Below are 16,270 nucleotides of genomic sequence, written 5' to 3'. Positions count from 1 at the left end.
ATCCGCGGGTTTTAGCTGAGGATCATTGAATCCTATCACCAATTACTCTTTTGTCTTCATTACGGATCTTAAAATATTTTTGTTTGTGATTGTCTCAATTCTTTCTACTAGAAGGACATATCTAAAATAAAACGAATGAGCTACAGAATATAAATATTTCAAGTAACCTTAATGAAACCTGTATCACTATACGGAGTGTAGTGGTGTACTCACTTACTGTATTTGAAAAGTTAATGAGATAATCACATATCATGCAAAACATTTTCTTGCGACTAAAATAACTAAATATTTGAAATTAAACCAAAACGTGACTCTTGGCCAACCTGAAAAGCATTTTATTTGGTTTAAATATATTTTACCTATCAAATCATATATATATCTCACATATACATCAATCATATATATCATATATATACATATATATATATATATATATATATATATATATATACACGTCAGTTCGTTTACAATATGTCTTGCTTTACATTTCACATAGTTATCAAATTGATAAAAAAAGGAAAAGACACATGAGCACACTCCTTACGCAAGGCAATCATTGTCTAGGAACATGAAATTCTGACTGGAAATCAGAGTTTGTGTTAAAACCAATCTGGAACTAACCATTAGTTTTAGATAGTGCTAATTAAACAAGTATGGATTAGGGAAGTACAAATATGTTTCCAGATTATGTCAAATAAACGTTTTCTGTGGAATTATTTAATATAAGAATATACTCCACGAGATGAAAGACAATTTACATGAAATAACGACACAACTTGGGTTTTATTTGAATTAGTATAAATAATCTTTTCTCAAAAAAGTCCATCTTAGTCACCTTTGTTTTAGCGGAGATTAAAATTAGAGGTTTATAAAAGGGCTACAAATAAAAAAATTATGTTTATTTCTTACATAATAATTTTTTTTAATATGACTTATTCAAAAAATGGAATTAAAAAATAACCGGAAAGTCATCTCCGTGATCACTTATATGGTTTATATATGTATCAGATTATGTATCACTGATTTAAAAGTCTAACGGCCAGATTTCAATGTTTGGAACAAATAAATGTAATCTGAGAAATATTGTCTACTACGTACCAATATAATTATTTTCTTTAGTGTTTTCGGTATGATATATGAAGAGAGCAACCAGCCAAATTTACCAAAAGGGGAAATAATCCAACTCCAATACTCAATAAATACTGAATGATTTTCCACAGAGCAAAAGCACCAGCGTTACCAAGAAAGACTCTGTCCTTGAAAAAGGTAAGCTCTCAAAGTTTGTGATCAAAGGGTAAATATTAAACTTCACTTTAGAAGTGATGCTGTTTTGCACGATAAGTACATCAGTTGGGGAGATTTGGGAGATCATCTCCATATTTAACGCTCTGCATAATCCATTTCCTTTATTTTGGATGTGACTTTCTACAATTAACAGAAAACGGAACAATTGCAAGAATAATTTTATTACTTAATGCTTATATTCCTTCAATTTATTACTTGTCCTTGATATAATGTTCGATAAGGATTGGTTTTGACATAAGTTAAATACTACTTAGTAGAAGTTCTGTGCTTAGATAGCGCAGATTTATCTCACCAAACTTAGACTTTACAACTCCGAAACTCCAGTTGGAGACAGGCTCTACGACATCTGCTGGCAGCAGAGGTCTGCTAATCTGTGCATAAAACAACTAATCTTGGACAAACTCTCAGAAAACAACTGTTTCCGGTCACTGTTATAATAGTAGGTTCAAGCAGGCAACATTAATTATCTACCTAGTACAGTATACTACAGTATAGGATTACTCCAAACTATGTTCGTTTCGGATATGTGTCTGCTGCTTACTCTATTTATGTATCATATTCAATGATCTAAAGATATAGAAATGTTTTCAGTCCTATAGAATTAGCATGTAATAGATTAAAGAACAATCTATCTATTAGATCTATCTAAACTAATGAATATCATAAAAAAAATTAAGTACGCTGATAGGAAAACATCTGGGCTACAAGTAGTATGATAGTCTGTATTTTTTATCTGTCCACAGTTTATCTTAATAATCATTATAGATTGGTAATTACGTATACAACCTCAGAGATGCCGATAACGAGGCACGTAGTGTAACGTACTCCTAATATGTAAACCGTTTTTTTGTATTACATCAAATGAATTTACAACCAACCAACGTTTGTTGGCGTTGATTGAATTAATATTTTATCCTTTCTTGGTACAGATTTTGGTACGGTGACATAAGTATAGACTTGTTAATTAAAAGCTCTAAATAAGAATTTTTTCAACCAAGCGAGGAGGGTATAATTTGCCGTAATTTAAAGTTCATGTTTGGAAAAACTTACTATTTTCGGTATAATGGTAGAACAACCTTTTTCATGTTTAGGTTTTATAAAAACAATACCTTGCAAAACTTTGAATTAAATGTTTAAATATATCCATTCCAAACTTTTATCGTCTAACCATGGTTAATGAAGCAATTCACTGGTCTCAATGTTTCACAGATTAGATGGAATCATACACGGAAAAAAACGTAATAAATTATAATTGATAATACCCTTAGGGGGAAAAGATGCCATCTTGCATATCAGCCTCTGTTTATTAAGCTAGTTTAAAAGTTTGCTTTGTGGTTAGGAATTAGTCTCAAATCCATAAGTCATTCATTTGCTATTACTTGTTTATAGTATTTATTCATTGTGGGTTTTCCTAAAAAGCCGCATATCTTTCAACAAATGTTGTAGGTTTTGGGTTATTTGAAATTATATCTCTTCAAGACGTAGAAAACTATGCTATATTTTTCAGTAAAGCTCCATAGGTTACTGGACAATTTGTGGAGAAAATACACTATCGAGTTTTTACTCCGCTTTAGATTTCAATTAATTCGTGTTATATTTCTATAACCGGTAACTCTTAATCTTTACTGTGCAAAGTTTATTCAAATGTAACAGAATACTACAATAAAGAATGTAGCAATGCTCAGGAATTTCATAACAGTCGCCTTTTTGATTGTAGTTTTTATTGTTTAACAAATGCATGGGAGCGACAAAACAAAGAGGGTAAGCTATATTCCGGAATCCAGCTGTCAAACGTGTAATACCAACAACAGAGGTAAGACTAATCACTGGAAATATTTTTTTTAAATTCTGATTCCAATGTATCCAATTGGATTGCTGTTATCTCTATCTTTTCTGATTAATTCGATAAATGTTCCATTTGCATTTCATTAAATAAGAAACATGAAATCACAGCACCTAAATCTTTATAAAGTTGTTTATATTAATTATAAAGGAGCAATTAATCATTCATACGAACTTGAGCTGAGAAGATTATTATTTAAATTACAAGGTACCTAGGATCACGCGGCATAATACTGATTGTTACCATTTAAATATTCGCTACCTGGGCCTATTACTCCACAAATGGTAGTTTCAGTGCTTCTTTTTTCCGTAACTGATACGAGTACAACCTGGACTAGTAGCGAATACTCATTGCAAATACCTTTTTAAAGTAAACTATTGTTTACCTCGTAAATTTTAAATAAACTAAAAACAAATACTAGATATTAAAACCTGGACCTTATATAATATTCAAATGTGATATTCCTAAAACCGATGAGGCTAATTAGAAAATATTTATCGCCATACTGTGTTCTTTGTAAGTTCAAGTTGTCCCAATAACATTTACACAATATTATCTCCCGATGTAACAATTCCAGTACTGTAAATTTTTTTATAGTTTGACTTTCAAAAAATACATTTTTAGTCATACTAATTAAATTTGTTTATTGTATATAAACACTACTAGAAATAGTTCTAGTGGCGTAACAAATTTGTCCCTTATTAGTAGTGACCTAATAATATAAATCTATAATATTGCTTTAACTATAAATACGTACGTATGCCACATTGCGATTAATATACGGCTGTTTAACGCTATCCAGTGTACTCTTTCCCTACACTAAGCCGGAAATGACAAATGTTACAGTAATTCTTAAAATATAAATATAATTTTCTGTTATACAACTGATTATAACGATCACGTGATCTCCTTCTTGCATTTGATTTGTCTTTATTCCGTTTTATTTTTATATCCCATTTAACTCTTTGTAACCCTGCTTCAGTTCAGCCATTTCTGTGTATCATATTTCTAGCCTGTTCATTGTATAACTTTTTGGTTCTCTAAAGACCGAATTCCTCATAAACAATCTGTTTAATAATGATTCTCATTATATTGCTAAAAAATAAATCATTCATATGCGATTTTTTATATTTTGTATTACTTTTGTGCATATTATATGAAAATAGTGGTTTACAATTAAAATTTCTTATAACTTGTTTATCTGTTTTAATTGGATTAATAAAACCATTCTTTTATGTTTCTAACAACAGCAAAAATAAAAAAATTTAAAATGTTCTAGTCTCTCAGTGAGTTTTGTTAATGGTAAGCTAATAATTATTAGTATAAATTTTTATAATTAGGTTCGACGATTTTAAAGACTAACACAACATTGGGGCATTATCATTGTCATGTTTTTTTATCAGTAACACCATAAAGAGGGTTGAATGTGGTTATGTACTCGTAAAAAATAAGTATTAAGAATAATTTTTTTTATGTGGTTAAATCGCAATGTTGTAACGAAGACGAAGTCAGAACATAGAAAAAACATTTTCTGTGTTGAAAAGATACAAATTCATAAAAATCATTGCTATCTTACCCAGAGCAAACAGTCACGGACAAAGTTTATGTTTTGTAGTATTTTTACGGTTCATAAACCTTTTAGAATAATAAAGATTCAGTCCAAGAAAATGTATTGACTCGAAGAACTTTAGGGTTAACCCAAACAAAATTGCACGTCATTATATAAATTATTTATAACGATTATTACATAATTATAATTTAATATTGCATAAATTATTATAACTATAAATTATTACATAATTTATAACATATATTAAAACATGTTTCTATTTTACTGAGGTTTTAAATAATAAGTTTTTCTAAAACCACTAAAAAGAGCATATAATTAAGTTGACTGAACGAAATGTTGATCGTGTCTCATTGAATGACATACTTTCATCTTTTTTGGATCGTGGGATCGATGGTCGAGAAGTAATTTGTGGATAATTTTCATCATAACAACATCATATTCTTAGGTTTAACTTTCCACAGTTATTTATACTAAATTTAACATTAAAATTAGAAACATATTCATAATCTTGTATTATATTACATGTATGTTAGCTAAATGGCGTAACATGTTTTATAAGTATTATTAAAACTGTATAAAATGAAAACGTAATTCCTTTTAGATTAAGACTAATAAAAGTGTGCAAGTTTAAAGAACCTTTACGATTAATGAATGATTTGAGACAAACTGAGGAGGAAAATTTATTCTCTGTTACAGGTGAAAATACTCGCAGTTGGCTCTCAGGTCACTTAGATAAGGCAGAGCTGTGCCTTTGAACTTATTATGAGGACGCTCTTTGTGAATATTATTTAAACGCATAATTTTTTAACGTTTTATTAAGCATGACAAGTAATATCAAACCAAGAGTGGTAAAGAGTATTTACTTTCACGTATCAGGGCAAACATGATTACTATGAATAATGTTTTAAAATTTACAGTATTCCAATCACAAAGTTCAATCTTTTAAATTTTCAATTGCATTCAGTCTGATGCTAAAGATATTCCTTTAAAATCAATGTTTATTGAATGCATCAATACAAATCGTATTTTTATCCCTTTTTTACAATCAAAGCTTTAGTCTTGTCGACATTTAAGGCAAGTCTAGAACAGCCTAGAAATAAAAATGTAGCACATATAATATAATAATAATAGTATTATATTATATAATTATATAATGTATTATAATAATAATATATATTATATTATGTAATATTATTTCATTTTACCAGCTTCTTCTTAATGGAAACTAAATGCCTAATATAAGATTAAACACTCCAATAAATGAAAAAATTTTTATTTTGTGAGTTATGTGGGTCTGACGATGTGTTCATTGAGCACGAAAGGCCTCCCAAAATATATTTTTTTTTCATTTATTGAAGTGTTTGGTCTTATATTAAGCACGTGATATTATTATTAATAAATAATATTATATTACCTACGCTGTTCTTACGATTCTAATATGTGGCCTAGCGGTGTATTAGCAAACGTTTAAGTATTTACGAAAGTCGAGTAATTTAGGTATAATTAGGTTCCAAAAGAAAAATAAACAATCTTTTATGAGTGTACTCAAATACGCAGATCAACATCTAGCAACAACTTTGATCTTTAATATTTGTTACTTTTACTTAAAATGTTTGAATATTTATTTTAAAAACTTTTGACTTTGGGTTTGTTGGATTTTCTATAAGCAAAACATTGTTAATCATACTTTTTTATAATATTTCTAAAGTACTATTTTTCTTTATTTTCCATAAATTTTAAGAAGGAATACAAAATTCTTTTTTACTCTTATGTGCTCTCAGCCTTAGTTTAAACGTACTAAAATATAAAAAAAACATCTTTAATATACAGTATCGTTATTTAGCATGAACGTTAGTTGCAACGAATTTTTAAACACTAATTAAAATTGTTGATGTTGACTGTATGCAATTTCTTACAGACCTTCAATTTGAATCTGTTCTTGAAATATCTTTTAGGCACACAAATACGATTAGGATTTAACAATCATATAAAACCCATTAAGTAACGCACTAACACAGCAACAAAAGTTTGTTACAATGTTAGATTTCAGCACATTCTTAGATTATAGTGCTTTCCCTACTTCAGTGGAATTTTTATTATTTAAAAAATAATATTAAGCGCAATATAATACATACAAATGTGAATTTTTCATATGGTCATAAATCTAGAAAAAATTATCTTTAGACTTTAAATTGTGTGTGAAACTATATTTCTAAATAGACAAGAATGATTTCTATGAGTTCAAGTCCAAGCATAGATTTAGGCTGACACAATTTCATTTTTGCGTGCTGGGAGATGTACAAATTCCATTTCAGTATGATAACGTCCTGGTTATCTCGCGAATGAAATGAACTATATGCTTGACATTTTTCATGCAACGTCAGAAAGGCTTGTTACAAACGTAGGAAGCGTATATTGTCTTAAGGTACAGAGAACAGTAGTACAAAAACAAGATGCTTTCTTCAAAAGCAAAAAATGTTTTTAATAAACAAGCACTCTTAACGATTAAAATTTTATATATTCTACTGCGAAATAAATTCGATTAAACATAAAATATTTATATTCTATAGAATATTCATTGTAAAATTTCGCTGAGACAATACTTAATAAGTGTGATAAGTGGTTCAATGAAAGGTGAGAAATACATTGTTTTATTTTAACAGAGATGAAAGGTCATAACCCCCCCCCCCCCCCCCAACATAAGGATAAATAAGCAGTTTCCTACGTTCCTGCTCTTAATTTGCCTGTCATCTTTTTTTATGTTCCAGCGCTTTAGAAGTATAAACCGCATAAAGCAAAAAGTAAATAATACATAAAAATAATGATCAGTAAAAAGATCATTTTTTAATTGAACATACTTATCGGCATTTCGTTAGTGAGACCTATCATTTGGGAGATAGAATAGTTTTGTGTATGTTTCTATGGCTGTGTGTAGGATTTCCGCTAGACAAAATATAACTGAGCTATTGTTTTGAACGTTTTCATGTAACGCCATTTCTATTCAGGCAATGCCGTTTTTTTGTTATTGACAAATACATCTGTATAATTTTGCTGCTCCTGTACGTACATTACCTAATATCATGATACATAAATAATGATTATATATTTGAACACTTTAAATTTCGCATGAAATTTAATTTTCTTATAGACGGGAAGAATGATTCGATGAATATGCATCTCTACCCATAGGAACTGACTAAACGTTATTCAATTCCATCATTCAGTAGGCTGGCAGATTTGTTTCCGTATGACTTTCTGTCTTTTCATAAGATATATCGAGAAGGAAATAAGACATACGCTTGATATTTTCCATGCCACTTCAGCAAATCTATTTAAAAAAAACACACGATGTGATATATTGCTACCTTGTTTTTCATCAAACAAGTGTGTAAATTATGTTTTATACAATTTCTTTAATCAAACCTTTTATATTGGTATCATTATGATTTCAGAATATTATTTTTTAGAGTATCCATAGTTTTGTTGGAAAATTCATTGCAATTTTACCTTTATCGGAAATTTATATAAAAATAAATCTTAAACTTTATTACATTTATGAACAATGGAATAGCACTCCAAACCGTCTGTCGCGTGACAGGCTTTGCTGAGGTTGTTTGCAGAATTTAAAGTGCAAAGTGTATGCTACGTGTTACAATGTTATACTGTAGTGTCCACTTTATTTACAAATTTATTTATTTTATAATTTATACTGTAGTTGCAACAATGATTATCCTTTGAAGAGGCATGAACCATAATAAAATTTGTTTAAAAGTGAGGCTTCATGAAAGATTTCAAGTCTATAGGTTACTTCATTTTCAAAATATCTTACAAATAGATACACATGTAAACAGAGAGAAACAAACTTTCAGACTTACCTAAAAACTGATATGTTTAGTAAATTATCGTAACTATTTAAAATTAGGATGTTACACCTATTCCTAAGTTAACCTGTCTCAACAATAAAAATTTTATTGATGTAATTAATGCATTAAAAACCCTTTCCTACAAAAAAATAAACCAACTCTCAGAGTGAGATAATACAATATTGATTGTAACCACAGGAAGAAATGTATCCAGACCGCTAAATACGAGTATTTTGGTTGGATTTATTGTTAACAGTTTTCCAGTTCGGGCAGATTACTCATGAAAGTTTACGGGATCGCTTCTGTTTCAGTAACAATCGTTTTATTTCAGAGATGGGCAACTGATACACTCTGATTTACATGTAAAGCCTCGTAAAATGCATTAAATGAAGTAAATTGTTTCGTAACATAGGGTTAACTTTTAAAACCTCAATTCAGTATTAATAATTATTATGGTACTTTGGTATTTTACAATTATTTGTACATTTATTAAATGTGATCATCTGGTTAATGGTACAAAATATAAAATAATAAGAAGTACTGGATTGTTGTTTTGAATTAGAGTTGCAAAATAACGATAATTATTTATAACATAATGAACGCTAGAAGCTGCCATACATATGCTATTTTTACAATACTAATTCTGTGGATTATTTTTATTAAACTGCATAAATATAAAAATATTGAGGCTCAAACGTAGATATGCAGACACTCGTGTAAGCAGAGAGCATAAAAGTGCATGAGAATGACAATGACGTAAAACCTAGCAAAAATACAAGTGTATAATAAGATCGTTCTTTGTATCGGTATATAAAGCCAAACGTCATTCCTTCCCACTCGTTGACTTTACTGTATGTGTTATGCATCACTGTGGTAATATGTATTACTAAAGTCTGGAACCTTATCTTCAATTTGTCAATTGTAGAGTATTACGCTGTTGAAAACTTCCACACTCCACCAACTAGCGGAAATGCCTCCGCTACCACTTCCGGTTCCTGTAGCAGTGGTCCGACACCGGTCTCTACACTGAAGACATCCAGCATCTCACACCAAATTTCATTAAGTTCCCTGGAGAGACATGCATGTTTCTGCCACATGTTGTTTATCGGACAAGAAGCTGAAGAAATTCGTTATTACACTTAGTCCTAAAGGATATTTGGGCTAAAGCGTATTCCGAAATAATAATATTCAAATAATAAAGGTCGAGATCTCATGGGGAGAGATAGTAGTCTTTATGTTTTAGTCATTTCACTTAGTTGTAGACTAGGCATATAAATTTACTCTTTTACCCCAATATCTGACACGTACGATTTGTGATGTTACTTTTCTGGACATCTATGCTGGTTCCCAGATATTCGGTTTGCTATATTTTTAACGGGAAGGACAATTGATTTGTTGAATAGTTTAACTGTAAAATTATGTAAACCTTAGGATAGATAAAATTAATTACAAAATTACTAGTTTCCATAAATTTGTTTATCAGAGCCAATTTTACACGGAACATTTTTTCGACTATCTATGAATATTCGTTACCAGAATTTTATGTTTAGTCTTATAAATAAAAAATAATCGCTAAATGTGTTGCTAAACGCTAATCTTAAGAATGGCTAATTTCTTTTGTAAATTATTCATAGACATTCGGTGAACGTTTATATGAAGAGAAGGTTTAGAAAATTTACTTCAATATATTTTAATTCAGACCAAATTTGTGTTTCAAAATTCATATTTAACTCTCTAACATTTTCAACTAAAGGTAGACAAATTTACTGAAACATTTCTTTATATTTAAAGTCTCTTTAATATTAAGTGTACAGTGCTTGATCAGCAGTGTCAGGCGTATTTAAATAAAATTTTAATATCTTAAATTTAGTCAAGATTAAAGCCTATAATAGATTGTAAATAGTATTTTAACACTGTTATAAAACCAACATCAATAAACAAAGGTGTGATCAATATTACTTAAGGTAATCCATAATGGTGGCCTTCATTAACAATCATTATATTTTTATAGCGTTTAAACTGTGACAAGCGGAAAAGCATAATAATGGTGTTTGCATCAATGATCCATTATTTTCCAGAATAAAGTAAAAAAAAAGATTTATATAACGCAAAAACTTTATAAACGATTATTTTTGAATGCAGCACGAATTTAAAAAGAGGACTGGAAATATGTAGGAAGTAGTACGATTTGTTCTAAAGCCATTATACCCTCCTCAGGTGTACCTATGCATATTTTTTCATCTGGATAACAAGGTAAATCCAACTATGGCACTGGAGATATTTTTTTCTGGATCCAAATAGATTACAAGAGCAAGAAAGTATACGCCTTTGACCGAAGTAGATTTTTGAGAGATATATACGTATATAGTTTTTTATCTCGGCTATAAGGCAAACTAAACTATGGCCCCGCAAATTAATTTAAATTGTCGGAAGTAGGCACCCTTTAACTAATGGAGGCTTTTCAGTCAATCGTATATATATTTTTTTCTTTGCCGGGAAAAGAAGTCTTAGTTTACAATAGTACTGGAAATTCCTTATACCAGAAGTATATAACAAGGCCTAGAAATTTACGTTTTTTGACCTTTTGATTAGGTTTCCAAAACCTGTGTATTAATATTTTATTGATTGGGGTAAGAAGGGAGACCCCCTTCAAGGTGGAAAATATACATATTTGTAATCAGAAATGCTTATACATGTACAAAACACAATATAAGAACCAGATGAAACTCTAATACTCTTAACGACCAACACTTAAATAACCCAATGTATTCCTACATATGTTTTATAGGTTTCCTCATATTGTATCATTAGTGTTTTTGCTAATTAGTACAAGAATTTTGAAGTTTAAAATTGCTGTAAAGCTGTGAAAATAACTAGTATTTAAATAAAATAAGGGACCTTAATGATATATGTCTATGAAAACTACATAGATTTCAAAAGGATATAACAAATAAAGGTATACATTACTTCCATAAGACTACCAACAAAATAAACTGTGTCTAATTAAATTCTGTATTAGAATGCCATAAGGATAAAATAAAGGTAAGATGTAGAATTGTGTGAAGAGAAAACGCTGTCCACTACATGTGACCAAAGCGCTGGTGTGGATGTCGGAGTGACGGTCCAAAGTTACATTTCCGATATCAAGTTTGGCAAAGTTGCTGAGTCAACGTGTTAACATTATTCTCTCCTTTCGTATTTGTAAAATCTTATGTTCTCATAGAAGGGCATCGAAAAATATAAGTTGTGAAGTAACATAGTCCACTTTTATTTTCTACTTGATACTAGACAAATTTGACTGATTTTATTTGGGAACTAATTACGGAACTTACACTGTAATCAAGTGAATGTGTCTTAATATCCTTACAATGTTTTATCCTTTCTTGACATATATAGGATATAAATCAATTAAAAATTGAAATTAGATAAGCAGATAGTATTAACTGTTCTATTTCTGTTCACCCAGTATTCACCAGAAAGTTGTATTAAAGTACGTTCTGTTTTATTATTAAGTTTATATAGGTACAACTAAAGACTTCATGAACGAAAAAATTTAAGAAAGAAAAGATTCATAATTAGATATACAACACGAACACATATAAATGGCATACTAATTTATAATATAGTTAAATGTTACAAGATTTGACAAGATTTTGTATTAATTATATAGATACGTAATAAGCATGTCATTCTTAAATGACGTAATAACAATTCCTGAAATTAAGTGGTCACTGGAGATATTTTAATATCCTGATACTTTTCAGAAAAATTTAAATTTATTTTTAAAAAGCAATGTTTGAGATTGAATCACTTTGTGTGAGTTAAAACAATACCAATATGTCATAATATTATTAACAGAATAGTAACACGTACTATTTTATGATCGAGAAAATGACTACTAAGTCCGAATAATTTTTAGTGTAATTACTTAAGATATATTTAAAATACGGAATATTTAAGCACTACTCTCAATCGTTAGTATTTCATAATATTTACCCATTCTTTAGTAAAAATATAACTGCTCCGCACTCTTATTTCAGGTTTAGAATTTCTGGATCTAATCATATAGCTATTACACACAACATGGTAAAGTTTATTGTGCTGTAATAATAAAACATATATGCTCACTCGTGTCTTACGGTCATTATAATCTTCATCTAGTATAAATTATTGTCCTACTAGCGTTTGTATCGTTTCACCAATATAAAATATATACCCACATAAGTATGAAACGCTTACGTTGGTAAAACAATGTACTTCTAAAAATCATAACCATCATCCCATTTAAAGTAATTTTTGTGCTGTAATAACATTTGCGTTGTCGTTCTGAGAATGAAAATATACAAAAACCATCAAAATTCATAATGATAATCTACTACTACTGATTTAAGTTGTTTTTTAGTGCGACAGTCAGGTTTACATTGCTACACTGATCAAGATGATTAACAAATATTAACATATAGATGGGCCTGAAACGATTATTCGGTCAAAACATTTTCAGTACTTCCATTTTTAAAAACTAATTTCTGTATAAGGTATTTCTGAAGCCGTAGTAGCAATCGCCTTTTCGTTCTGATCAAGAAACTATGCATAAGGTTTTCTTCCTGCTGTAGTAATTGAATTCCATTCTAAGCCATTTCTGTCACCATAATAGATTTTGAACTGTTGCTCTCATATTCATTCGTTTTTATAAAATATCTCTTACGGTAAAAAGGCTTCAGCCTCCAGACTTTGAAACTTACTCCCGTTCTGTAGAGGGCATAGTAGACTCATCTGTGTAGTTTTGTCTGCTTTAGTAATTGATTTCCATTCTAAGGCATTTCTGTCACCATAATAGATTTTGAACTGTTGCTCTCATATTCATTCGTTTTTATAAAATATCTCTTACGGTAAAAAGGCTTCAGCCTCCAGACATTGAAACTTCCTTCCGTTCTGTAGAGGGCATAATAGACTCATCTGTGTAGTTTTGTCTTTCAAGGACATCAGAAATGTGAGTCACAATATACTACCTATCATTGAAACCACATCTCTGCCATTGTTCATATATTTATAGCATGAGGCTGTATGTTTTACGACATCGCAAGATTAGAAAATAAAAATATAATTATAAGGGGGGTTTCAACGTCATTTTATTCCTATGGATAAATAATATTCAGGAGTGTCTTTATTTTGCCTCTTAAGAGTGTAATGCACGAGCATTTATAACCTCATCGTTCTCCGAATCAGTAGATTTAGAAGCATGCCTGAGCATTTAATGCGTATCACTGAAGGAAAATGCATTAAAATTGTTTTTGAAATATGTTTATTCTATTGGAGACAAAGTTGATTTGGTTCCTCAAAATTGTATCCAAAATATGCAAAATAATATGGAAAATGGCAATGCACGCCGGAAAGGAAACATTAAGTTCAGGTCTAATACACTTATAATTTGCCATGTTAACAGAAGGTAGCTTCGTCCACTTAATCTCAGTAACACTTCTTGGACGCTAGTTTAAAAAATAATCGAAAAGGAAGATTCAGAGCGAATAACCAATTACGGAAATCTTCTATGTATAGCCAACAATATTCCTAACGATGTGAACTTTTTTAGTGAATTTTACTAGTATTTAGTAAAATAAAATACGTTTTTTCATGAAGTGAACTCTGTACAATGATGTGCAAATAAGTTGATTAACAGGATTTTTCCGGACATTTGCCATCGTTCAGTGAAACAAGAAAACAGTAACACTACGTTTCACAGTAACACGAGAAAGGGTTTCACAGAAAAGTCAAAAATTGCACACCATTGTTGGTCCGAAGACCATCATATGAATTGGGATGAAGCCCACATAATACATCGGGAACCACATTTCTTCAAAAGGAAATTAATTGAGGCAACATACATTAAATTGGCAGACCAACCAATCAGTCAACCATCAGTCGAGATTAGGCCGCTGTGGTTGCCAATTCTAAAAAATGAACTAAAGAGAAAAACCAAAAGTATCAAGCGGATCGGATATTTGTAATAAACCAATGCGGAGTCACAATATGGTTTTAAGAAGTTCATCTCGCATGAACCAATAATAACGAAAGGGCCCATTCCTGTTCCCCTTCCCTTGTATTTCCGCCATCTTGTTTTAGCCAGCCGTCACGATTGCCATTGGCTAGTCCCTCTGGTCAGTCGTAGGTGGTCAGTAGACGAGTGAAGACGCATTGTGACCTGTATTCCGTAGTTTACTTTTAATGATTAGTGTTTTGTATAGTTTTGTATTAAGTGCATGTCTTTAGTGTTAGTGAAGTTGACAACAACATGTAGGTTGTGATTCCTGACTTAGGCGTGCCACAACGCTTTAGTAAGATTTGTTTATTTTAACTTAGTTTGTAATTATGTATTAGGTTAGTTCTTTACCTGAAGAAGAGATCAGATTGCAGATCTCGAAACGTAGTGTTACTGTTTTCTTGTTTCACTGAACGATGGCAAATGTCCGGAAAAATCCTGTTTCCTTCACAATCCTTCCATCGTCAAAAATAACCTTTAAACAACGAAGTTGATTAAGGTGTGGACAATTGAAGATAAAATTATTTAAAAATCTGTGGAACAGTTATGGGCACCAGTATGGTACCAGGGCATACTAATCTATTTATGTGAAAATTAAAAGAAGATTTTTTAGTTATCAATTATATAAATCCATTGCATGGTTGAGATGCATTAACGATCCTTTTGAAAAATCTAAAAAAAATTATAATTTTTTTACCTGGAAGTTGCATAAAGAAATCACAACATTTTTGGATGTTGATGTTTTCATTAAGTCTGATTTATTAAAACCAAGAATGGATATGAAAGACACAATGGATTATATAAACAGCTTCCATCCTGAAAATGTAAAAACATAGTACCAAAGGGTTTGTCAGTTAGGGCTAAATAAATTATGTACTCGTAGTGCAGACTTTAAAAAATATCTAGACCAACTCGGAATAGCTTTTTTAAACATAAAATATCCTTAAAAAATTTACAAAAAAGTTATATACTTAAACACTCCAATTTTCTAAAATAAAAAACTAAAAATATGATGGTTATAAAATGTATAACCCTGGCTCATGTAAAACAAATAATATTCTAAGAACGGCACACACAATTTTAGAATCTTCTTCAATAACAAAAACTTACTTTCAAAACAATCTAGGCTATTGTTTAGTTAAAATACTAACCTGAAAAATCTGGTATGGTCCAAATTGCCACTAATTAAAATTTCAAAAAAAGAAAATTGTGTCAACCCTGTAGAAAAAAAATGATGTAATACTTGCAAAATTGTAAAATCATCCAGTTGTTTTACTATATGTAAAACAATGAATACGTATTCTATTAGAACAGAAATTAATTGTAAAAAAGTTGTAAATTATCAGTTAACGTGCAACAGTTGTGCAATGGTTTGAGTTGGATTGACATCAAGCCCATTGCACATAAGAACGAATAGTCAATGTTGTTCTGGTACGAAACAAGATAGAAAACATTGGTTTCTTAACACGCATTAGACCTTTAACAAACTTTTAAACAATGTTTATTCACTGAAAGATATTTGCCAAGTACCCGGAGATGGAAACATAATTTGCTTACTAAAATATAGAACAGGCACATACTTTTATATTAATATAACATGTTTATGTCAATTTTGTTTGTTTTCTGTAATCTAAATAAAGTGGAAAACAACG

Source organism: Homalodisca vitripennis, chromosome 8 (assembly GCF_021130785.1).
Source record: "Homalodisca vitripennis isolate AUS2020 chromosome 8, UT_GWSS_2.1, whole genome shotgun sequence".
NCBI lineage: Eukaryota > Metazoa > Arthropoda > Insecta > Hemiptera > Cicadellidae > Homalodisca > Homalodisca vitripennis.
Note: the sequence above shows the minus strand (reverse complement) of the source record.